This window comes from Platalea leucorodia (assembly GCF_965183815.1).
Source record: "Platalea leucorodia genome assembly, chromosome: W".
In the NCBI taxonomy this organism is placed as follows: domain Eukaryota; kingdom Metazoa; phylum Chordata; class Aves; order Pelecaniformes; family Threskiornithidae; genus Platalea; species Platalea leucorodia.
In genome coordinates this window covers 18,566,391-18,591,138 of record NC_138859.1, presented here as the reverse complement: position 1 = coordinate 18,591,138, position 24,748 = coordinate 18,566,391, and positions in this window count along the sequence as shown.

The window sequence follows — 24,748 nt, the reverse complement described above, 5'->3', positions numbered from 1 at the left end:
CCTACAGATAAGGAGCTCTACACCCCTCACTCCAGCACAAATTGTAAGCAACTACAGCGAAACTGCCAACATCACTTGGGGTGATAGCGGAACGTGGCCAATTCAGTTTCCCACTGTGGGGCAATATTGTTAATATACTCAAAAGGGAGGGGTCTATGTGGGAGAAAGCAAGTGCCAATGGACACTTACAAACAAGTTGGCAAATGCAAATAGGGGTATCTCCATATGGGCGTGGCTTGATAATGCCGGACGCAGTGGAGGGTTCAAAGGGTACTGGGTAAATAAAAACAAAATGTTAATTCTCCAACAATCTAGGGACCATGTTTACAAGCAAACCTGCAAATGGAAAAACAACTCCAGGGCCTGGTATTGCACCGGCCGGACAAATAATAACCCAGCTGTCTTTTTTAGCCCCGTGGGCAACGATAACACAATGTATTTCCAGTTCCCCGAGGATGCAGCGGGGCCATTTGCCAATGGGGCCACAGCTAAAAGGGGCCATTACTGGATTTGTGGACATACTGCCTACAAACAACTGCCAGCGCATTGGTCAGGGGTCTGTTATATAGGAATTATCCGGCCTTTATTCTTCCTTCTTCCAGAAACGGGTGGCTCTCAATTGGGGATAAGATTGTACGATAATCTGGAAGACAGAAGGATTGCCCGCAGCAAGCGAGCTGTTGAGGTGAACATAGGCGGAACACAAAAATGGGGGGAAAATGAGTGGCCTCCTGAAAGAATAATCCAACATTACGGGCCTGCCACCTGGAACCCCAATGAACCGATATCAGGGGTGAGGGAACCAATCTATAATTTGAACCGTATAATCCGATTACAAGCCGTTTTAGAAATTATTACCAATAAAACCGCCAATGCTATAGACCTTTTAACTCAACAGTCTCAACAAATGCGCACGGCAATCCTTCAACACTGCATGGTTTTAGATTATTTACTGGCTGAAGAGGGAGGGGTATGTGGGAAATTAAATGTCTCTAACTGTTGTTTAGAAATAGACGATGTAGGTGAGGTAGTCCTCCAAATAACCAAAGACATTAGAAAAATAGCCCACGTCCCCGTCCAGGCCTGGAACGGTTGGAATGGTAATCTATGGTCCTGGCTGCCGGGGACGCCCTGGGTGAAACAGTTGCTGTTATATTCGCTATGTGCGTTTGCCACTTTAATGTTTTTACCCTGTATAATCCCCTGCTTTGTTCAGCTAATACGACATGTGATATCTAATATGCAGTTTGTACCTACCACCTCACCCGATGGCGTAAAACGAATCCGTGCCGCTCGCCGGGTAGAACCCACCACAATAACCATTGTTTAGACCTCTTTAAAAAAGAAAATTGCATATTCCTACCCACGTCACACTCACCGGTCGTTCTATGCTTGTTATAATGGTGAACTGCCTTGCCCAACGGATTTCTCAGGGTTGTTCTATAAAGTTAAATATTGTTAAGCTTAGAAAGGTTAAGGAAAAAGAGTGTTTACATTGGACAATGTTCCCGTTTGTTTGTTTGCAATTGAGCACTCTCTTACCATGTCCCATGTCACCTTTCTCCTCCACCCTTCCCCTCTTTCTCTGCTTCTGTCTCCACCTCTGCTCCGTTCCCTCTCTCCCTCTCCCCCCTTCCCACCTCTTCTACCGCTGTGAAAACTGCAATGTCGAGCCACGGGGTAGTGTCAAGGACTGCTATGGAACCAGAATTGTCTCGACATTGCCGTTATACCGCCATCTTCTGGCTTCGACATCCAGCCCCCGACGAAACCGCCACAGGACGCCTGCGCAGAGACCAGGGCGCGAAAGGCGGGACCATGAACTGCACGTATGCCTGCGCAGAGACCAGGGCGCGAAAAGCAGAAGCACGAACTGCACGTACGCAGACGCGTTCTGCGCATGTGCATGGCCCTATAAAAGGACCACGTGCGCCTTTTGGGGGGGCTTCTCCTCCTACCCCGTGCACTCCTCGGAACCTGCTCCTGCGGACACTTCGACGCCTGGACACAGAGGCTGGACCAGCTGGACATAGAAAGCCCCTCGACGGGACATTGCCAGACTCGGAGTGGTGGTAGCTAGTTCCCCCACGTGGCCCTCTTCTCACCTGCCTAAGCATGCTCTTTCTCTCGCCCGCTCTCTTGCTCTTTTTTCCCCCCTCTCTCTTCTCCCCTCTCCCCCCCCCCCCCTCCCTACCTGGTCCTCACCCCTTTGTTCACCGAAATAAAGTCAAAGAAGGGTTGTATGGCATTTGACCCTATTCCGTGTCTTAATCTCGTCCTTGGGATCGTATCGAAACCTCCCCCGACATTGGATTGGGACAGCATGAGAAACCTGAACCTTAGTTGGGGCATGCACCTCTGACGCAGGCTCCCAGGAATGGTCCTCTGGGCTGTACCCTGCCCAATCAATCGAATACTGCAGGGTACCACAGGATATCCTGGAATCTAAAATAGCCTGGACATGATATTCTCTCTGGCTCTGTACCATAACTGGAAATGGAGGTCAAGCTCGCTGCTGGAAGGGATCTGGGTGAATGGGTTTTAACAGGGAGACATGAACAACAGGGTGAATCTTGAGAGCACGCAGAAGCTGCAGATGAAATGTGACTGGACTAACCTGGGCCATAGTTTTATACGGGCCAAGGTAATGGTGGACCAACTTAGAAGGACGCACTGAATGAACATGTTCATGGGACAACCAAACATAGACCCCAACCACAAAGTCCTGTGCTGGTTGCCGACATCTATCTGCATAGTGTTTGTAAGCAGCCTTTGCTTTTTCCAGCTGCTCTCAAAGAAACAAATGTATATGCTGCAACTGCTTAAGGGAGTCCTCAGGGAAAAACCCCTGGACAGCTGTTGGAGTAGCTGAGTGATCAGGGGGATGAAAACCATACTGCACATAAAAAGGGATCTGCTGCATGGAAAAGTGGACACTATTGTTATAGGCAAATTCTGCCAATGGTAACAGAAAGACCCAGTCATCATCATGGTAAGTGTTATAACAACCAGGATACTGCTCCAGGATCTGATTCACCTGCTTTGTCTGACCATTAGACTGCAGGTGATATGGGGTGGAAAGATGGAGGTGCACCCCTTAGTGAGCCCATAAGCCGCCTCCAGAATCGGGCAGTAAACTGGGACCCTTGATCTGTCACCAGGTTATCTGGCAGACCCATGGCAGCAAAACACATGCTGCAAAAACAAATGCACAGTCTGAGGGGCTGTGGGCAGCTTCTTTAATGGAACAAAAAATATCAGCCTTCATAAACAAGTCCACCACCACAAGCACTGCTGTATGCCCCTGGGACGCAGGTGAATCCACAATAAAATCCATTGAAATAATTTGCCGTGGCTGCTCAGGAGCTGATAAAGGTTGTAATAGTCTATGCAGCCTCTGCATCTGGGTGCAGATGTTACAAGCCCAAACATAGCTTGTGACATCTATATGCACTGTGGGCCACCAGTAGCTCTGTGTGACTCGATGTAGTCTTCCAATGAACACCAGCCCCACTGTCAGGGTGTCATGACAGTGCTGAAGAACTTGTGTGTGCAGTGGGCTGGCAAGGATATGCAGCCACTCATCGCAATACAGAAAACCATCCTTCTCCTACAGGTTCTGCAAAGTATCCCCTGCCTGAAACTGTGCATCCAAAGGGTCACTGGCCCATACCCAATGCATGGAATGTAAAAAGGCATCAGCTGGCACAGCTGCAACAAAATTTTGTGGAGAGAACAAATTACAGGGGTGGGGATCTGCCTCAGTAGCTCCCACTGGGGCTTCCTGATGTGACAGGGCATCCACCCTACCATTCTGTTTATGAGGCCTGTAGATAATAGTAAATGGAAACTGAGAGAGAAAAGTTGCCCAAAGAAGCAGGGAGAGAGGCACTTCAGGTTCCTAAAACAATCCAGATTTCGATGGTCAGTCAGAACCAAAGTGGGCTCAGCAGGACCCACAGGAAGATGCCTCCACTCAGTAATTGAATCCTGGATAGCCAAAATCTCTTGATCCCAGATGTCTGTGGTGGGTTGACCTTGGCTGGATGCCAGGTGCCCACCAAAGCTGCTCTATCACTCCCCCTCCTCAGCTGGACAGGGGAGAGAAAATATAATGAAAGGCTCGTGGGTCAAGATAAGGACAGGGAGAGATCATTCACCAATTACTGTCACGGGCAAAACAGACTCAACTCGGGGAAATTAGTTTAATTTATTACCAATCAAATCAGAGTAGGGTAATGAGAAATAAAACCCAAATCTTAAAACACCTTTCCCCCACCCCTCCCTTCTTCCCGGGCTCAACTTTGCTCCTGATTTTCTCTACCTCCTCCCCCTGAGTGGCACAGGGGGATGGGGAACTTATCTTTTCAGAGATGCTTGATGATTTTTTTTAATTTAGATTGATAGATTGATAGACTGTGAAATGTGTTGAAGTCTGCTGTTCTGCACTGAAACACTGCTGTGCTTTTCCACTTTGGTGAAGCAGTGGGTTTTAGGAGGTCAAGTAAGTCAGTTTCCCTATCTTATCATCACTTTGCCACTACCTTTCTTGGTTACCCTTCCTGAGAAGGATGCTAATTTTGCAGGCAGAACAGCTGTGAATTTAGTAAGACTCTAATATCTCTCAATTTATCGTCTAGCTTAGTCTGTAAAGGTGAAGAAAGCCTAATTTGTAACCAGATCAAATGAACTCTACAGAGGTTCTGTAATGGATATTGAGAATAATTTTGTATAGGTTTGGGCTGCCTTGGTGGAAAATGGCATCTGCTATTAAAACTTTGTTTATAGGTACTGAGTGAGTTAAGATAAAGTGCCTTTTGGTGCATGTGCACAGTATTTAAGAGTGTGAATGAAGTATTCACAGGCACGTCTTAACTACTTTTGAACAGACCTGCTTAGGTCCTGTTGAGTAGCCTGGGAGCCTGGAGGTCAGCAGGGGTTTACTGTGCTGAGTATTTCTCCAGCTTCTTGGGCAGTTTTGCGACTAGTTTAAGGCAACTTCAGTTGTGTGTGTATGAGCTGAAGTTATACCTGTGCAGAGACCAGGGCGCGAAAAGCAGAAGCACGAACTGCACGTACGCAGACACGTTCTGCGCATGTGCATGGCCCTATAAAAGGACCACGTGCGCCTTTTGGGGGGGCTTCTCCTCCTACCCCGTGCACTCCTCGGAACCTGCTCCTGCGGACACTTCGACGCCTGGACACAGAGGCTGGACCGGCTGGACATAGAAAGCCCCTCGACGGGACATTGCCGGACTTGGAGTGGTGGTAGCTAGTTCCCCCAAGTGGCCCTCTTCTCACCTGCCTGAGCACACTCTTTCTCTCTCTTTTGCTCTTTTTCCCTCTCTCTCTTTTCCCCCCGCCTCCCTACCCGGTCCTCACCCCTTTGTTCACCGAAATAAAGTCAAAGGGTTGTATGGCATTTGACCCTATTCCGTGTCTTAATCTCGTCCTTGGGATCGTATCGAAACCTCCCCCGACACTGGATTGGGACACAAGTCAAGAAACAAAACACGCCTTCTGTATTGTTTGGTTTTTTTTTTTGCTGAATATGACAAAACAATGAAATGGTGTACAAAAAAAATCTTAGATATCTTCATGTAGTAAATGCAAAGTATTCTTTGTCTTAACATTGCAACACTTTCTGCAATGAACTTTATGGAATAATACAACAGCAACATGCTTAATTGCTTATTACAAAATATTATTAAAGGAGTTAACCATCTGTAGCTAGCTATAGTGGGTTTCTTGCTATGCGTTCTAAAACCTTGTCCTGGTTTCAGCTGGGATAGAGTTAATTTTCTTCTTAGTAGCTGGTAGAGTGCTGTGTTTTGGATTTAGGATGAGAATAATGTTGATAAGACACTGATGTTTTGGTTCTTGCTGAGTAGAGTTTACACTAGTCAAGGACTTTTTAGCTTCTTGTGCTCTGCCAGGTGCATAAGAAGCTGGGAGGGAGCATAGCTAGGACAGCTGACCCAGACTGGCCAAAGGGCTATTCCATACCATATGACATCATGCTCAGTATATAAGCTGGGGGAAGAAGAAGGAAGGGGGGGACATTGGGTGTGATGGCGTTTGTCTTCCCAAGTAACCGTTACGCGTGATGGAGCCCTGCTTTCCTGGAGATGGCTGAACACCTGCCTGCCGATGGGAAGTAGTGAATGAATTCCTTGCTTTGCTTTGCTTGTGCGTGTGGCTTTTGCTTTACCTATTAAACTGTCTTTATCTCAACCCATGAGTTTTCTCACTTTTACTCTTCCGATTCTCTCCCCCATCCCACCGGGGGGGAGTGAGCGAGCGGCTGTGTGGTGCTTAGTTGCTGGCTGGGGTTAAACCACGACAGTCCTTTTTGGCGCCCAACGTGGGGCTCGAAGGGTTCGAGATAATGACAGATTTAATTGGAATGTGCTAGATTGAATTTATAGCTGTTACTGCTGTTTAGGTATTAATCAGCAGGCTTCTGTACTTGCCATGGGGCTTGCTTGCCTTACTGTATATTAGAGTATAGTGCTCGTTAGTGGCTGCTTTTTGCTTTTGCTACTTGCTGAACTGCTTATCATCTTACTGTGCTGTGCCTGGGAACATTTTGATAACAACAACGGCCATGCCCTGGGCTGGCAGATGGCCAGGGCATCGCTGCTGTTTCTGCACTGCTGTACTGGACAGGCTGGAACTCCAGTGTGAACTCGAGTCAAAGGGACTGTGACCTGTGGATGAGTCCATGTGGGAGCAGGACACCCCAAAGCGCCTGTGGACGTGGATAAGCCCATACCAGAGCAGGTATGTCTCGAAGAGTCTGTGGCCATGGTTATGTCTGTGCCACAGCAGGTATACTTCTTGAAGGGATTGTGGCCCAAGGATAAGTCCACGCTGGAGAGGGTACACCTCGAAGCATCTGTGGCTGTGGATAAGTCCGTGCTGCAGCAGGTACACCTTGAAGCATCAGTGGCTGTGCATGAGGTCATGCTGGAGCACCTCAAAGCGTGTGGCCATGGGTAAGGCCATGGTGGAGCAAGTTTACTTCTGAAGAGACTGTGGCTGCGGGTAAGGCCATGGTGGAGCAAGTTTACTTCTGAAGAGACTGTGGCTGCGGGTAAGGCCATGGTGGAGCAAGTTTACTTCTGAAGAGACTGTGGCTGCGGGCAAGGCCACGCTGGAGCAGGTATATCTCTGAAAGCATTGTGGCCCATGGAGAAGGTCATGTGGGAACAGGTGCACCTCTAAGTGACTGTGGCTGTGGATAAATCCCTGCCACAGCAGGTATACCCCTGGAGAGACTGTGGCTCATAGACAAGGCTCCGCTTGGAGCAGGTAAACCCCTAAGGGACTACAGTCTGTGGATAAGTCCAAGCTGAAGCAGGGGCAAGGGGAGGAGTCCATTGCAGTGTTAAACCCAATGGTCTGGTCCAAAGGGGCCAGGGGTGGAGATTGTAATGGAAATACCTTTAAATTGTTGTAACCCAGGATTTGAGTTGCATGTTATGAGAATTACTATAACAGGAACCCCTTGTTGCTAGCCAGGCTAGGAGCAAGGGGAGGAGTTCATTGCAATGTTAATCCTGGCCCAAAGTGGCCAGGGGTGGAGATTGTAATGGAAATACCTTTAAATTGTTGTAACCCATGATCTGAGTTGCATGTTATAGGAATTACCATAGCAGGAACCACCTGAACAAATGGAGGAGAAGCCTTACAAGAAGCAGTGCAAGTGCAGCAGTAACCCGACCTGAGCTGGCTTTGGTGCCCAATAACTCCACGCAACACACCACCTCTCCTGTCCTGAGTGATCACCATCACCGATGGAGCCCAGTCACGGACTAAATGAACCCAATGGACATTATGTGGACATTTGTGGATGTTTATGGACATTTTACAGACATTTTACAGGAGTGGTCCATAGAATAAGTGGGGTGGTGGTTAATGAGGATGTATTGGATAATGTGGGACCTGAGCATGACGTAAATGGTATGGAATAAGGGGTGGATACTGTCCTGGTTTCAGCTGGGATAGAGTTAATTTTCTTCTTAGTAGCTGGTAGAGTGCTGTGTTTTGGATTTAGGATGAGAATAATGTTGATAAGACACTGATGTTTTGGTTCTTGCTGAGTAGAGTTTACACTAGTCAAGGACTTTTTAGCTTCTTGTGCTCTGCCAGGTGCATAAGAAGCTGGGAGGGAGCATAGCTAGGACAGCTGACCCAGACTGGCCAAAGGGCTATTCCATACCATATGACATCATGCTCAGTATATAAGCTGGGGGAAGAAGAAGGAAGGGGGGGACATTGGGTGTGATGGCGTTTGTCTTCCCAAGTAACCGTTACGCGTGATGGAGCCCTGCTTTCCTGGAGATGGCTGAACACCTGCCTGCCGATGGGAAGTAGTGAATGAATTCCTTGCTTTGCTTTGCTTGTGCGTGTGGCTTTTGCTTTACCTATTAAACTGTCTTTATCTCAACCCATGAGTTTTCTCACTTTTACTCTTCCGATTCTCTCCCCCATCCCACCGGGGGGGAGTGAGCGAGCGGCTGTGTGGTGCTTAGTTGCTGGCTGGGGTTAAACCACGACAAACCTATAGATGGAGGCACTGATAATGTAGGTCAGTATCTCAGTAGGCTTATTCTTACTGCTATTAGATCAGGCCTGAAAACTCCTACTGCATTCTTCTTTGCATAACATCAAGAGCAAAGCACAAAATAAAACATGCACCTTTTTCACATTTCTACATTGATGCAGTTTTTTAAAACCTACATTTAAAAACTAGGTTAAAATATTTTCTTCTCTTTTAGATGTCATGCCAATGGGTTTTTCATGATCAGCTTAATTGGCAGGAAAAAGAAAAAGTATGATTTCATAACATCAGGCAGCCAATTCCTCACGTTGAAAGCTAAAGTTGCTTTGAAAACACTGCTGGTTCTGTGGTCATTTCTTTTTGCCTCTTTTGTCCCATGGGACCAAGCTTTAGAGAGGCATCATTAATTTACAGGCCTTTCCACTGGGCTTCAGTTATTGGCAAATAATACTGTGGACACACACTTCTAATGGCCTGTGTTTTAAAACAGAGTCTAATCTAATGGTGCAGCACCCAAACTCCTTTTCCAGCATAGCCATTAAAAGATGTAGGCTATTGTCAGTGTAATGTAAGTAGGGCTGTGTCCTGGTTTCAGTTGGGATAGAGTTAATTTTCTTCCTAGTAGCTGGTATAGTGCTGTGTTTTGGATTTAGGATGAGAACAATGTTGATAACACACTGATGTTTTGGTTGTTGCTAAGTAGTGCTTACACTAGTCAAGGACTTTTCAGCTTCCCATGCTCTGCCTGGTGCACAAGAAGCTGGGAGGGAGCATAGCTGACAGCTGACCCAGACTGGCCAAAGGGCTATTCCATACCATATGACATCATGTTCAGTATATAAACTGGGGGGAGTTGGCCGGGGGGCAGCGATCGCTGCTTGGGGATGTGCTGGGCATCGGTCGGCGGGTGGTGAGCCAATTGTATAGTGTATCACTTGCTTTGCATATTATTATTGTATTATTATATTATTATTACTACTACTATTACTACTACTCTGTTTCATTTTACTTCAATTATTAAACTGTTCTTATCTCAACCCACGAGTTTTCTGACTTTCACCCTTCCAATTCTCTCCCCCATCCCACCGGGGTGAGGGGAGTGAGCGAGTGGCTGTGTGGTGCTTAGTTGCTGGCTGGGGTTAAACCACGACAGGCTGTAAAATGATGCATTACAGCCCTTGGCGCAGTTTCTATTAAAGTCTTGTCTTCTGCTCACTGAGCTGTGACCTGATTTCTGATGAAGGACAGACAGCTTTAGGGTGAGGAGCAGACTCAAAGTAGTATTTTTCAGCTTTGGAAATAATAAACAAACAAACAGAGGGTAGCCTAAGAAGAAAAGCACAAGAAAAAAAAAGCACAGTATCACAAAAATTTTGCAGCTGTCCCATGCTGACTGAGGAGAGAGGCTAGGATGCAAAGTATAGAATTACAAGAGTAATTCTTTATTCATGCGCATGAGGTGTCCCATTCAAATTGGGGCACCCCGAATGTGGTTTTACACAGGGTTCTTATACCTTTCAAGCATTCAAGTACAACATGATTTGACAAATCGCTACTTAACATACATACTACTGTTCTGAAAAGCAACTATAATTCTATGGCATCATCATCCATCTACTTCTTTCTTGATCTTAACGTCCCTGAGTCGGTCTTGCTACAGTTACTTATCTGTGATGCCAGATAATGGGAGGGTTTCACAGAGATGTTAGAGGGGCTAGGATGCTGGCGTTGTCTCAGTAGTCCAGGGGTGTCCTTCCTTCTTCAGGGCGGGGGCTGTCATGCTCCTCCTTGCAATAAGCTGGGGTCCTTTAGTCATGCTTACTTAAGCATGACTATGCAGTATACAATGTAAAATATATATATATATATATATCTTTCTCTCTTAAGAAAGTTCATACAATTTCATACTATAAAGACTAATTGGTACAATAGTTAAGGAATGAGATTTTCCTAATAATCCCTCCTTTTCTTTTGACTGTCAGGGTCACACCACATTATTCATTATTTTAGTAGTAAGTAAGTCGAGTGCATAAGGTAATACAACATTGTAAACACACATATATAATTACAAAGCAAAGTAAGATAGTGAATACAACAACCAAAATCTTTTTAGTTCACAATACTGTACTTAAGTCTGGGAGCCAAGAGGTTAACCATCCAAATAGATTTAGGGGAGATCCCTGTCTTACTTCATGCAATATTTTAAAATTAGTCTTTATCTTGCTTATATCAGTTTTATTTTTTCTGGTCTTGATTTACATAAAAGCAGCAGCTATTATTCAATAATGCACATACTCCGCCCTGTGCTGCTAATAGGTAGTCTAAGGCTAATTGATTCTGTATTACCATTTGTGATAATACTTTGATTTCTTCCTGTGAGGCTATAATACTATCTGTGGTTTTATTAATGGCTTTTTTCTAATTCTTTTGACACATTTGCAATTGCTTTTTCTAGTTATGCAATCTCTAACCATGGGATAAGAGCTCTTAGAAACAGGTGGAACTTAGTGCCACATTCTATCAGAGAGTTGTAACACTTTTTCTCATATATATCTGTAGTTATGAGCTACAGGATTATGAGCTACAAGAGATACTGGTTCTAACCTGTGCGGATAGTATTAATGCACTTAGAATACACTTTTCAGCTCAGGTTGAGGGTAAATACTCAAACGCCCTTTCTTCACCTATCCAATATTGCCCTGGTAGTTGTGAAAATAGGGTAGTATAATCTTTAAATAAATCTGAATCATGTAAATTATTTCCTGTAAAAGGGTTAGCATGTGCCAGATTTGGTTGTTTAGGTAAATCAGTAAGGTTCAGACCCAGATTAGATGACTCGGAGCGATCGGGATCCTATAGGCCCATAGTGAAAACCAAAATTTTATAATTATCTTTAGTTTGATTATGGCTTCCTACAAAATACCAAATTAATCTGTCTGTGAATATCCACATTGTCTCGGAGTCTGCAGGGCCTGATAAACTCCGTCCAAGAACAAATCTACAGCGTGATGTCTTATTAGAATAGGTTTTATGTAAGGGCTTTTGGAGAATCTCCCTTTCACACTCAGTGGATGTAGTATATAAGTAAGGTTTTGAAAGAATCTGTGGAGGAATACCAATTGCCTTTAGGCATAGGAACAGAATCCCCTTTTCATCTATATGGTCCCAAGATCTGAATTGTCCATTTCCATTAATTCTATTAATTTTAAAGATATATTGGCATTTTCAGTTCCCAGCCCCTACAAAGTGAGTATGCTTGTCAATAGGTTTGCTCTCCAAGCATATCCAGGGGTCTCCTTTCAAACTAGTGACAAACCCTTCTTGGTGGAAGGGTGGTATCCTTCCTTTCTTTAGTGAAAATCCATAACATATATGCCCATCCTTGTACCATTGAGAATTCAATGGGACAGAAACCCAGGAGAGCTGATTTCCGGTAGAGGATAGGCTTTTAGCACATATCCAACAGTCGAGCTTATTTGCCACTGCTGCTATAGTTTGGACTGTTGCTATGGCCGAATTATGGAATGAATATGTATAATCAGTATTCCACCACAGGCTTATAAGAAAAGCTATCATTAAAATCTAGGCTTCCAATCACTATTAACAGGAAAACAGACACAAATAGCAAAAATAATTATCACTTGGTTGCACTCTAAGTAAGGGTATGGTTCAGTCCATGTGCAATTCGTAAGTATCAGATTAATTTCCACTGTCCTGTTGTCAAATTCTTACACAAGATCAGTGGTTTCACAGCCAATCTGCTGGCTCTGTGTAATTTCCCAGCTGCGGGTGAATCAGTCTCTGAGTGGTGGATGTTCCCTTAGTGGCAGGAAGATTTCTTGGTTCCGCTTCCAGATCAGCTGCAGCTTTTAGGTGGGAGTGATGGATTCAAGTCGATTTTTCTTCCACCTTTATTGCTGAGAAAGGTTAGCAATACCAAAAATGGTCCCTCCCACTGAGGAGATGTTATCCTTTCTTTTGTGTACTTTTACCCAAACGTAAACAGGAATTGCAGCCTGTGGAGAACCCATGCTGGAGCAGATTTTTCCTGACAGGACTGAAAGCTGTGGAATAGCCCACAATGGAGCAGGGGAAATGTGTGAGGAGAAAGGAGCAGCAGAGAGGAACTGTTATGTAGTGACCATAAACCCCCATCCCTCCTGCGCTTCTGGAGGTGGGGGGCAGGTGTAGAGTTTTCTGGAGTGAAAGAGCCTTGGAAAAGGGATTGGGGAGGGGTGTTGTTTTAATTTTTGCTTTTGTTTCTCACTACCCAAATCTATTTTAATTGACAATAAATTAAATTAATTTTCTCCAAGTTGAGTCTGTTTTGCCTGTGATGGTAACTGATAAGTAATCTCCCTGTCCTTATCTCAACCCACGAGCGTTTTCATCTTATTTTCTCCCTCTGTCTTTGTAGAGAACTGCTAGTGTAAAACAACAAGATCTCTCAAACAGCTTGGGTGCTAAAATCACAATGCAGAGCGACGGTCGCTAGGACCCAGGACCGGACAGTACCCTGGAGTGAGGGTGAAGGAGGGAGCGAGCCCTGTGGAGACAGAGCGGCCTTGCCTCGGCCCCATTCCCCGTGGTCTGTGAAGCGTCTTATTCCCCCCCACACCCCTACTGCCTGGGGGACAGTCCTGGTATCACTCCTCTTGGTTTGACTGGTCGCTGATGTAATTTTCCAATTAGCAAAACTACTAACCACTTGTGCCTTGGGAAAGGAATTTGGGAGGGAGCTAAAAGATAACAAACTGTGGAAAACTAACGGCTCTAACCTTGAAGAAGAGCTAACAAGCCGATAAAAGTGAACATCTTGGCACCAAAGACTGGACGGTGGCCAGAGAAGATAAAACTGCAGAAAGCAGGTGAAAGGTAAATGTGGCGAGGGGAGATCACGACCACCGACTCAATTCAGGACCGAAAAGACTTGCCCCCCCACGCCTGAAAGGAGCATGCGTGCTAATTTACATAGCAAGCGAGGCTAATTTAAATACAGTAAACCAATAGTGTACGAAATGTTAATCACTAACCAATAAGTGTAAATTTAGGCGGGTTTATACTAATCATGTAGCCTGATAAATGTGCTGTAGTTTGTGTGCTCATGTTGGTGCCGGTGCTCGTGTTTGTGTTCGTGCTCATGTTCGTGCGTGCGTCATTTGTGGAATTATTATCACCGAGCACCCTGCGCAGAATCAACATCTCTATAAGAACCTTCACTTCTCCTCACTCTTCTTCTTTCCTCACCAAATACCCTTGTTGGCAGGACCAACGCTGGATCCAGGACTGGTGATTCTCTTTTCCTTCTCTCTCTCTCGCTCTCTCTCACTTTTCCTAAGGTGATTAAGTTGTTAAAGTTGTTAAATTGTAGTCAAGTACTGCATGGCCTACCTTGACTTTCCGTAAAACTGCATAGCTGGGGTGGATATAACCACGAGAGGGTTGGCGGGTATCGAATATTTGTACTCAATGTTTGTCTCTATAGAAGCTTTCTATTAAAGCTGGTGTTTGTGTACGGACCTTGAGTGTTGGTCCACCTTAATCCACACTGAGAGGATTTGTGAATCTTTGTCACTCCTCCCCCCTCCTTCCCAGGTGGGACGTGACAGTCTCGTTGAGGGGGAGGGAGTGAGTGGCTGTGTGAGCGTCTGACTGCTGGCCAAGGTTAACCCACCACAGGTGTCTGTTAAAAATTAATTTTTGGTTCACTTTTGGTTTTTTTTTCCTTCACCTACACAACATCCTATGTTACAGCAGTGAAAACTGACTTTTTTTCAGTTTAAAATGACCAATTTCTTTAATGGCTTCCCTTTATATTAAAGGTTAATATTTTCCAACTTATTCTCTTATCTTCACTGAAGTTCGCACAAAGGAAACACAGTCTGAGCTATCCACTTGTCATCAGACCTATTTCCCTCTCTTCCCCCCCCCCACCCCCCGTGGCTTTTTCCATTGTCTTTGTGAATAGATAGTGATTATTCACAAACAGGTTTGCAAACAATCTGTAGGTAGTTCAATGATTTTAAGGTTTCTGTCTTTATATTCTGGAAAATTTCTAATACAAATGGAATAGCACAACTAAGTCTCTAATTATCATGGGAAGCTATTGTTATGAAAAGGAATAATTATAATAGTTTGTGCAAAACAGACTCTCATAAACCAAAATCGATACAAGCTTTGTGTATTTTTGTGGGTAAAAACATTAGGATTTGAATGAGGTGGAGTGTGTTTATATATATAAAAACTTGCCTGAAGCCTTTTTGATTAAAAGGGTGGCAAGATTCTAGACCTAGCTAACTAAATATGAAATTAACAAGCCCAGAGACTACATTTTGGTAAACCATAGAATTAGTATGTGGCAAAAAGCCACAGATCCATTTAAATAAATACATACATACATACATAGAATCATAGAATCGTTTAGGTTGGAAAAAAACCTTTAAGATCATCAACATAAATACATAAATTTAAAAAAAGGCAGAAAACTGTGTTTTTGCTGTCTGTCGTGATGTCTGCTATAACTGGAAAACCATGTTGTATTATGGCCATATTTTTTTTCATTATTTTGGCCACAGCATTTAGTTTTTTCAGCAGATCACTACCAAGCCAGTATGCCCACCACTAACGTCCACGGGGTGGTGTCCTGGTTTCAGCTGGGATAGAGTTAATTTTCTTCTTAGTAGCTGGTAGAGTGCTGTGTTTTGGATTTAGGATGAGAATAATGTTGATAAGACACTGATGTTTTGGTTCTTGCTGAGTAGAGTTTACACTAGTCAAGGACTTTTTAGCTTCTTGTGCTCTGCCAGGTGCATAAGAAGCTGGGAGGGAGCATAGCTAGGACAGCTGACGCAGACTGGCCAAAGGGCTATTCCATACCATATGACATCATGCTCAGTATATAAGCTGGGGGAAGAAGAAGGAAGGGGGGGACGTTCGGAGTGATGGCGTTTGTCTTCCCAAGTAACCGTTACGCGTGATGGAGCCCTGCTTTCCTGGGGATGGCTGAACACCTGCCTGCCGATGGGAAGTAGTGAATGAATTCCTTGCTTTGCTTTGCTTGTGCGCGCGGCTTTTGCTTTACCTATTAAACTGTCTTTATCTCAACCCATGAGTTTTCTCACTTTTACTCTTCCGATTCTCTCCCCCATCCCACCGGGGGGGAGTGAGCGAGCGGCTGTGTGGTGCTTAGTTGCTGGCTGGGGTTAAACCACGACAGTCCTTTTTGGCGCCCAACGTGGGGCTCGAAGGGTTCGAGATAATGACAGATTTAATTGGAGTGTGCTAGATGATTGAATTTATAGCTGTTAGTGCTGTTTAGGTATTAATCGGCAGGCTTCTGTACTTGCCATGGGGCTTGCTTGCCTTACTGTATATTAGAGTATAGTGCTCGTTAGTGGCTGCTTTTTGCTTTTGCTACTTGCTGAACTGCTTATCATCTTACTGTGCTGTGCCTGGGAACATTTTGATAACAACAACGGCCATGCCCTGGGCTGGCAGATGGCCAGGGCATCGCTGCTGTTTCTGCGCTGCTGTACTGGACAGGCTGGAACTCCAGTGTGAACTCGAGTCGAAGGGACTGTGACCTGTGGATGAGTCCATGTGGGAGCAGGACACCCCGAAGCGCCTGTGGACGTGGATAAGCCCATACCAGAGCAGGTATGTCTCAAAGAGTCTGTGGCCGTGGTTATGTCTGTGCCGCAGCAGGTATACTTCTTGAAGGGAATTTGGCCCAAGGATAAGTCCACGCTGGAGAGGGTACACCTCGAAGCATCTGTGGCTGTGGATAAGTCCATGCTGCAGCAGGTACACCTTGAAGCATCAGTGGCTGTGGATGAGGTCATGCTGGAGCACCTCAAAGCGTGTGGCCATGGGTAAGGCCATGGTGGAGCAAGTTTACTTCTGAAGAGACTGTGGCTGCGGGTAAGGCCATGGTGGAGCAAGTTTACTTCTGAAGAGACTGTGGCTGCGGGCAAGGCCACGCTGGAGCAGGTATATCTCTGAAAGCATTGTGGCCCATGGAGAAGGTCATGTGGGAACAGGTGCACCTCTAAGTGACTGTGGCTGTGGATAAATCCATGCCACAGCAGGTATACCCCTGGAGAGACTGTGGCTCATAGACAAGGCTCCGCTTGGAACAGGTAAACCCCTAAGGGACTACAGTCTGTGGATAAGTCCAAGCCGAAGCAGGGGCAAGGGGAGGAGTCCATTGCAGTGTTAAACCCAATGGTCTGGTCCAAAGGAGCCAGGGGTGGAGATTGTAATGGCAATACCTTTAAATTGTTGTAACCCAGGATTTGAGTTGCATGTTATAGGAATTACCATAGCAGGAACCACCTGAACAAATGGAGGAGAAGCCTTACAAGAAGCAGTGCAAGTGCAGCAGTGACCCGACCTGAGCTGGCTTTGGTGCCCAGTAACTCCACGCAACACACCACCTCTCCTGTCCTGAGTGATCACCATCACCGATGGAGCCCAAAGTCACGGACTAAATGAACTCAATGGACATTATGTGGACATTTGTGGATGTTTATGGACATTTTACAGACATTTTACAGGAGTGGTCCATAGAATAAGTGGGGTGGTGGTTAATGAGGATGTATTGGATAATGTGGGACCTGAGCATGACGTAAATGGTACGGAATAAGGGGTGGATACTGTCCTGGTTTCAGCTGGGATAGAGTTAATTTTCTTCTTAGTAGCTGGTAGAGTGCTGTGTTTTGGATTTAGGATGAGAATAATGTTGATAAGACACTGATGTTTTGGTTCTTGCTGAGTAGAGTTTACACTAGTCAAGGACTTTTTAGCTTCTTGTGCTCTGCCAGGTGCATAAGAAGCTGGGAGGGAGCATAGCTAGGACAGCTGACGCAGACTGGCCAAAGGGCTATTCCATACCATATGACATCATGCTCAGTATATAAGCTGGGGGAAGAAGAAGGAAGGGGGGGACGTTCGGAGTGATGGCGTTTGTCTTCCCAAGTAACCGTTACGCGTGATGGAGCCCTGCTTTCCTGGGGATGGCTGAACACCTGCCTGCCGATGGGAAGTAGTGAATGAATTCCTTGCTTTGCTTTGCTTGTGCGCGCGGCTTTTGCTTTACCTATTAAACTGTCTTTATCTCAACCCATGAGTTTTCTCACTTTTACTCTTCCGATTCTCTCCCCCATCCCACCGGGGGGGAGTGAGCGAGCGGCTGTGTGGTGCTTAGTTGCTGGCTGGGGTTAAACCACGACAGGTGGGTTTTTTATTATTATTATTTTGAATTCAGTGTGCAATTGTGTATTGGTGATTTGGTTTACTGGATGACCTAATAAGTACCTGCAAAGACTAGTCAAAAACTTGCAACTACAACAGATTTTGATGCTAACCTGAAAGGTGAAAAGGTGGTTATGATGTGGTTGATAGTAGTATGTCTTGGTTGCAGTGCAGTAGGAGTGAAACAGAGTGCCTTCCCATACCAAAAGAAGTATCTGTATATGTTACAAGATGAGCAGTTTGCCAAGAGTGCTACTGTGCAGCTTGCCCTTTTAACAGGGTTTTTGTATCCTGACTTAGAGGAGGAAGATGTTGAGTGTTCACAAAAAGTCTCAAAGGTTTTGCGTGTCTGAGACAGACATTTTCTGTACACTTTGAGCTGGCAAAAGACGGCATTGATGCTGAAAGGAATGATCCTACCTTTTACCCCTTTTACATCCTCTTCTTTGGGTTAACCCCGTGGTAAATTGGCTCTGGGAATGGGATTTGTACTAAAAAACTTTTGTTAGGTGCGGGGGGAGGGTATGTAACTTTTAACTTGGCTAAGTTCCTTGTTTGGTTTGCCACATACCCACAAAAATGCTAGCGATGTAAGGATGGGTTGAAGGGGAGTAGCTGAAGTAGGGGAAAGCCTCTTCAGTGGTAGTGCCAGCTTTTTATGCCAGTTTAAAGTGCACGTGAAACTACAGCAAGAGCCTTCTCTCTGTCTCTAGAACAGATGCAGCATAATTGGTGAGAGCGCAATCCGTATTTCTGACCCAGCTGTCTTTATAATGGTCATGGGCACTGAATTGGACCAACCTTATCAAGGAATCCTATATGAGTGAGGCCTTTTTTGACAATACATGTTAATAGAGGAATGCACAGATTTTATTTTGGCAAAGTTAATCAGTTTATATAGAATTAATTATTAGCCCTTTTCATTTTCTTATGTTTGACTTCCTTTACATGTTCTAGATGCATTTATTGAAGTCTGTATATGCAGTATGATGAAGAGGACACAGCATATGGTGCATCTTGAGCATTTGTCTGAAATTAATGCAGCTTATAATAGCTCTCTACACAAAGTGGGATCTCACAGGGAGTTATAGCACTGGAAAAGGTTTCATGAAATCTACATAACACACATATCTCAAACAGAGAATTCTCCATTGTTCCATACCTCCTCTTCTATTTTTATGGCATTTTCTTAAACTTTGTATGTGGTTTCTTTAAAAAAGTTTATTTTAAGTTGAAATCCCTCTTGGATGAAGAGTATTTGAAAACTTCAGTAATGCTGATTCTGCACAGAATCTGATGTAATTTAAAGAAAAACATCATTTAGTGTTGCTTGACTTGGAGTCTTGTCTTGGCAGGAGTTTTATTAGGGGAATGCCATTCAAACCTTTGGCTGGGGCTGCACGGCTAGAAGGCGCGTCCCCTGGGTGGTGGATAGGGGATCCCTCTCTGGAGGGTGCACCGGATAAAATTGAAGAAGGTGCCGCGAACCAACGCAGCCTAAGGGAAGGCCACCCTGACAGAAAAACCACTGGCCCTCCAAGTCATGGGGGTTGGGCAGGAGGCCAACTACCTCCTCCCGGAAAAAAAAATAAAAAGTTGCAGAAACGACGAGCATCAACTTTCAAAAAAAACCTGAAATGGCGGAGATGGAGAAAATCAGTAATGAAGTGAGGAGGAGGAGATGGAACTGGATCGGTCATGTCTTGAGGAAAAAACCAACAGAAGACTGCGCTGTGGCCCTTGGGACTCCAGAGCACGCAGCCGCAGACCGATCGAAGTGGAAGAACGATGTTCGCGCCTTGTGTGCCTCCTGGCACTGAGAGAATTCAGATTCAGATTCAGATCAGAATGCCATTCAAATGAATTGAACATCGAGATGGATTTAGTGTATCCAGCTGTCTTGGACAAGTGAATTTCCTGAATGTATTTCAGCATTTGTGTCTTACAAATGTCTTAACATTTGCTTTGCAAATGTATCTTCTTAAGAAGGTTAAAAAGAGAATTGTAAACTGCCTTATTATTTTAGATGTAGTTCACTAGTGACACTGACACTTGTTAAATATTCACATTTTGAAGAACAAAATTACCAAGTTCTTTCCTTGTCTTCCTCCACGTAAGTCAAAAATGGTGACTGCTGCAAGAAACCAGAGTTGCAGAAATTGGCTGTGTCCAAAGAGTTATGGTTAATGGCTCAATGTCCAAGTAGAAACCAGTAAAAAGTGGTGACCCTCAAGGGTCCATGCTGTGACCAATACTATTTAATATCTTCATCGATGACATAGACAGTGGGATTGAGTGCACCCTCAGCAAGTTTGCAGATGACACCAAGCTGTGTGGTGCAGTTGATATGTAATTGATAACGTAATTGTAGTTGATATGTAAATGATAACGTAATTCCCTAGACTGAAGGGGTGCAGCGCCCCTTCTAGAGGTACTGGTTGTATTAGCTGTGCCTGGGCCTGATTGTATTTTAATAATTCATGAACCTGTAAAATATACTGGGTCACATTTTCATTTCCTGCTAATATAATTCTATGAGTGGGTACATCAGTTCCAGAGAATTGTATCAATCTTCAGAATAGTATTTCATAGGGAGACAGTTTTGTTGTTTATTGAGGTCTTTGTTAAATATTCATCAAGGGTAAAGGTAGTGCGTGCAAGACACGATTACCTATTTGTCTGCAGCATAAATACCTGGCGTGAACCAGTTCTTCAGCACTGTCTGGGCTAGTGCGGCAGTCCAAAAATGCCCTAGATGGTGATGCATTTTTGCTATGGGAATCAGGTATTGCTTAGGTAAAATAGGAAGGTTTTCCATACCTACTCTCCATTCTTCCCTGGGAGTCTTTGGTCGCTTCATACCTCTTCCAAGAGTCAATTTCTTCAGCAGGAACAGTTAAGAGAATCAGCTCATAGCGATGCATTTGCTATGGTGACATTGCCTGTGTAATGTGCTGTGACAGCAGCATTTCAACTTCGTGTGGTACTTGTACCATCGGAGGGTGTCCGAGCACTAGATTTTTACTCCATTCAATTAGAAGTGCTGTGGCAGCTATCACACGGACACAGGCAATGGATCCTTGAGCTACCAGATCTGGCTGAGCTGAATAATGTGCAATTGGATGTTGTCATCCCCCAAGGCTTTGAGTTAACATCCCCGAGGCTATTCCTTTCCCTTCATGTACAAACAAGGCAAATGGCTTACTGTAGTCTAGAAATCTCAGAGCAGGTGCAGCTTGCTTCAAAAGCTCGAATGTCTTTACCTTGTTTGTTGTCCAGTGAATGGGTTCTCCAGCATCTTAATCAGTAAGCTGTATCAGTGGTTTTGCCATTTCCTCGAAAGCAGCTATCCAGGGTCGGCAGAATCCTACAGCTCCTAAAAAGGCTTGCATTTGTTTTTAGTAACTTATTTACTTATCTTATACTTATATACTTATATACTTATATATAAGTATCTGCATATATATACGTATATATGTATATACTTATCTGCATATTTAGGTAATTAAATACCATTCAAACATTGCTCCCTAATTGCTTTGGGCAATAAGATTTTGTTAGCTGAATCAGGGACTCTAAGCAGTTACTATTGCATTATATTCCTTCAATAATGGTGAAGGAATTTTGACTGACACATGTCTTCATTCCTTTATTTGGATCAGATTCTGGCACGATGATTTTATTATTGTCTCTATATTCATAACAAAACATAACAGAAAAGTTATCAACATTGTAGTTGAAAGATGTTTAAGCTTTTTTCCCCTCTTTTTTTAAAGCAACCATGTAAATTGCTATGGAAGGAGCTTAAAACTTAAAATAGTGTCTTTTGTAGGTGTCTCCTGGAGAATGCTAACAATACAAGCTTACATTAGATAAGATAAATAATAAGACAATTCCAACTCAAGCCTTCTCTGCCTGCCCCTTCCATATCTTTTCTGGTTCAATGTTGGTGTGTTTTTATGCAAAAACAAACATCTTTTGTATTTAGGGAAAGGAGTAATTGAAGTATCAGGTGGTCTGATGAAATTCAAATGCACTGTTGTTAGGAAACTGTTTCAGGAAAATTGGCCAGAAGTGACCACCTTTGATGATGTGTACCAAACGTGGCCACATTCTGGTTCTTTTAATGATATTAAGCTGAGCTATTTATGCCAGCAACTGGAGGATTGGTTCCCATCACAAATGGACTATTGGTATATCTGGGATAATTGCTGGACTATTGGTATATCAGGTATCAAAAAAATATTTTTCCCCTCCGGAGCAGAGAATAAATAAAGATCTCTGAACGAACAGGAAAAATAAGATCTCTTTACATTCCAGATATCAGAGAGAAGTTTCCCCTTCAGGTCGGAAATTGAGTAAAATCTCCGGCCGAATGGGAAAATCAGGGACGTTCCACATTCAGCTCTACCTGCCTATCCTACTGCTCTTTTTTCTGCTTTTACTATGGTTTCTGCTCCAGCTATTGCTACTGCTTCTGGTTTGTAAGCACCTCTCCGACAAAAATTATAGGGCCAGGACTTGAACCTAGACAGCTTTCTGTAGGAACAGTCCACGTGCCATTTGTACCCACTGATTTGGTTTTGGGGCAACAACAAGCGCTCAGACTGTGGGATGATCTGCAGAAGGTGATGCAAACTATATGTGGCATCTTCCACATTCATAACCCTACATGGGCTGACATGCAGCAAATATTTAAGAATGTCTTTACTCCTGATGAAAAAATTAAAATCTGGGAAACAAATAACAGATGGCCCGGGGAAACACAGGGCAGAACCCCATGGCCAGCCAATGACCCAGGTCGGTCCCCCAAATTTACCAGCTGATAGAGGTATGCTGCAAAGAGAGAGAGGGGAATTGTTAGAATCCTTAGAACTGGCAGGAAGGAAGACTGTAAATTGGGCTAAGGTCTGAGAATGCCAGCAAGGAAATGCTGAACATTCTTCTGAATATTATACCCAATTGGTTAAACAAGTAAGAATGTTTGGAGGGGTCAACCCTGAAAATGAGGAAAAATTGGACTCGGTATCTTTCTTTGTAGATCAGTCAGCCCCAGATATTAAAAAATATTTTTCTAAACATATGCCTGGATGTCAGGGCAAAGGACTGAATGAAGTAGTCAGCATTGCTATGTTTGTGTTTAATGGAAAGGATGAAAGACAGCTGAGGCAAAAAAAAACCCAAAAAAACCAAAAACAACAGGAACAGAAAGCTAGTCTATTGGCAGCACCATTGAATAGCAATCCTAGACTAAGGGGACAGGGATGTGGAGGTCTTCAAGGCAGAAGCCGAGGAGGAAATTTTAGGAGCAGTGGGCCTTGAGGAACAGTTTCCTGTTGTCATTATTGTGGACAACAATGTCATTGGAAACAGGAATGCCCAATACAACCAAAGGGCTTTCCAAAAGGACCTCTCAATTCTATGGTGCAACCTTTCCCTACTCTATGCAACAGGGGTAGCTAGATTTCACCCAGGACTGACAATTAGCAGGGACCTATTGTGCAGTCACTACAGGAGCCTCTGAATACAAAATATTTTCCCCTTCTTCTTATGAGAATCTGGTCTTAAACCTTTTAATTAATGAACATAATTACCCCTGTCTAATACATACAGGGGCAGCTTTTTCGACCTTAAATCAGTATACCTATTCATCTGTACTCTCAATACCTTTTTGCATTTACTTGGGGAAAGATACAGCTAACATGGACAAGGCTCCCTCAGGGCTTCGCTGGGTCCTCTGCTATTTTCCTAAAATTTTCATAAAAGATTTGCAGGATGTTGTGTTTAAAAAAATTGATCTGTTTTTGATACAATATGTTGATTTATTAATAGCCAAGGAATCTTGTATAGCTGACACCCATACCTTACTGTTTGTCTTAGCTGAGAAGGGCCATCGGGCTTCTCCACATAACTTACAGTTTTCATAAGAGAAGTGTAAAATATCTGGGTTACATTCTCCAACAAGAGGAATGGTGTTTATCTGAGAACCATATTAAAGCCATTCAAAATCTTCCCCGACCAGTTACTAAAAACAAATGCAAGCCTTTTTAGGAGCTGTAGGATTCTGCCGACCCTGGATAGCTGCTTTCGAGGAAATGGCAAAACCACTGATACAGCTTACTGATTAAGATGCTGGAGAACCCATTCACTGGACAACAAACAAGGTAAAGACATTCGAGCTTTTGAAGCAAGCTGCACCTGCTCTGAGATTTCTAGACTACAGTAAGCCATTTGCCTTGTTTGTACATGAAGGGAAAGGAATAGCCTCGGGGATGTTAACTCAAAGCCTTGGGGGATGACAACATCCAATTGCACATTATTCAGCTCAGCCAGATCTGGTAGCTCAAGGATCCATTGCCTGTGTCCGTGTGATAGCTGCCACAGCACTTCTAATTGAATGGAGTAAAAATCTAGTGCTCGGACACCCTCCGATGGTACAAGTACCACACGAAGTTGAAATGCTGCTGTCACAGCACATTACACAGGCAATGTCACCATAGCAAATGCATCGCTATGAGCTGATTCTCTTAACTGTTCCTGCTGAAGAAATTGACTCTTGGAAGAGGTATGAAGCGACCAAAGACTCCCAGGGAAGAATGGAGAGTAGGTATGGAAAACCTTCCTATTTTACCTAAGCAATACCTGATTCCCATAGCAAAAATGCATCACCATCTAGGGCATTTTTGGACTGCCGCACTAGCCCAGACAGTGCTGAAGAACTGGTTCACGCCAGGTATTTATGCTGCAGACAAATAGGTAATCGTGTCTTGCACGCACTACCTTTACCCTTGATGAATATTTAACAAAGACCTCAATAAACAACAAAACTGTCTCCCTATGAAATACTATTCTGAAGATTGATACAATTCTCTGGAACTGATGTACCCACTCATAGAATTATATTAGCAGGAAATGAAAATGTGACCCAGT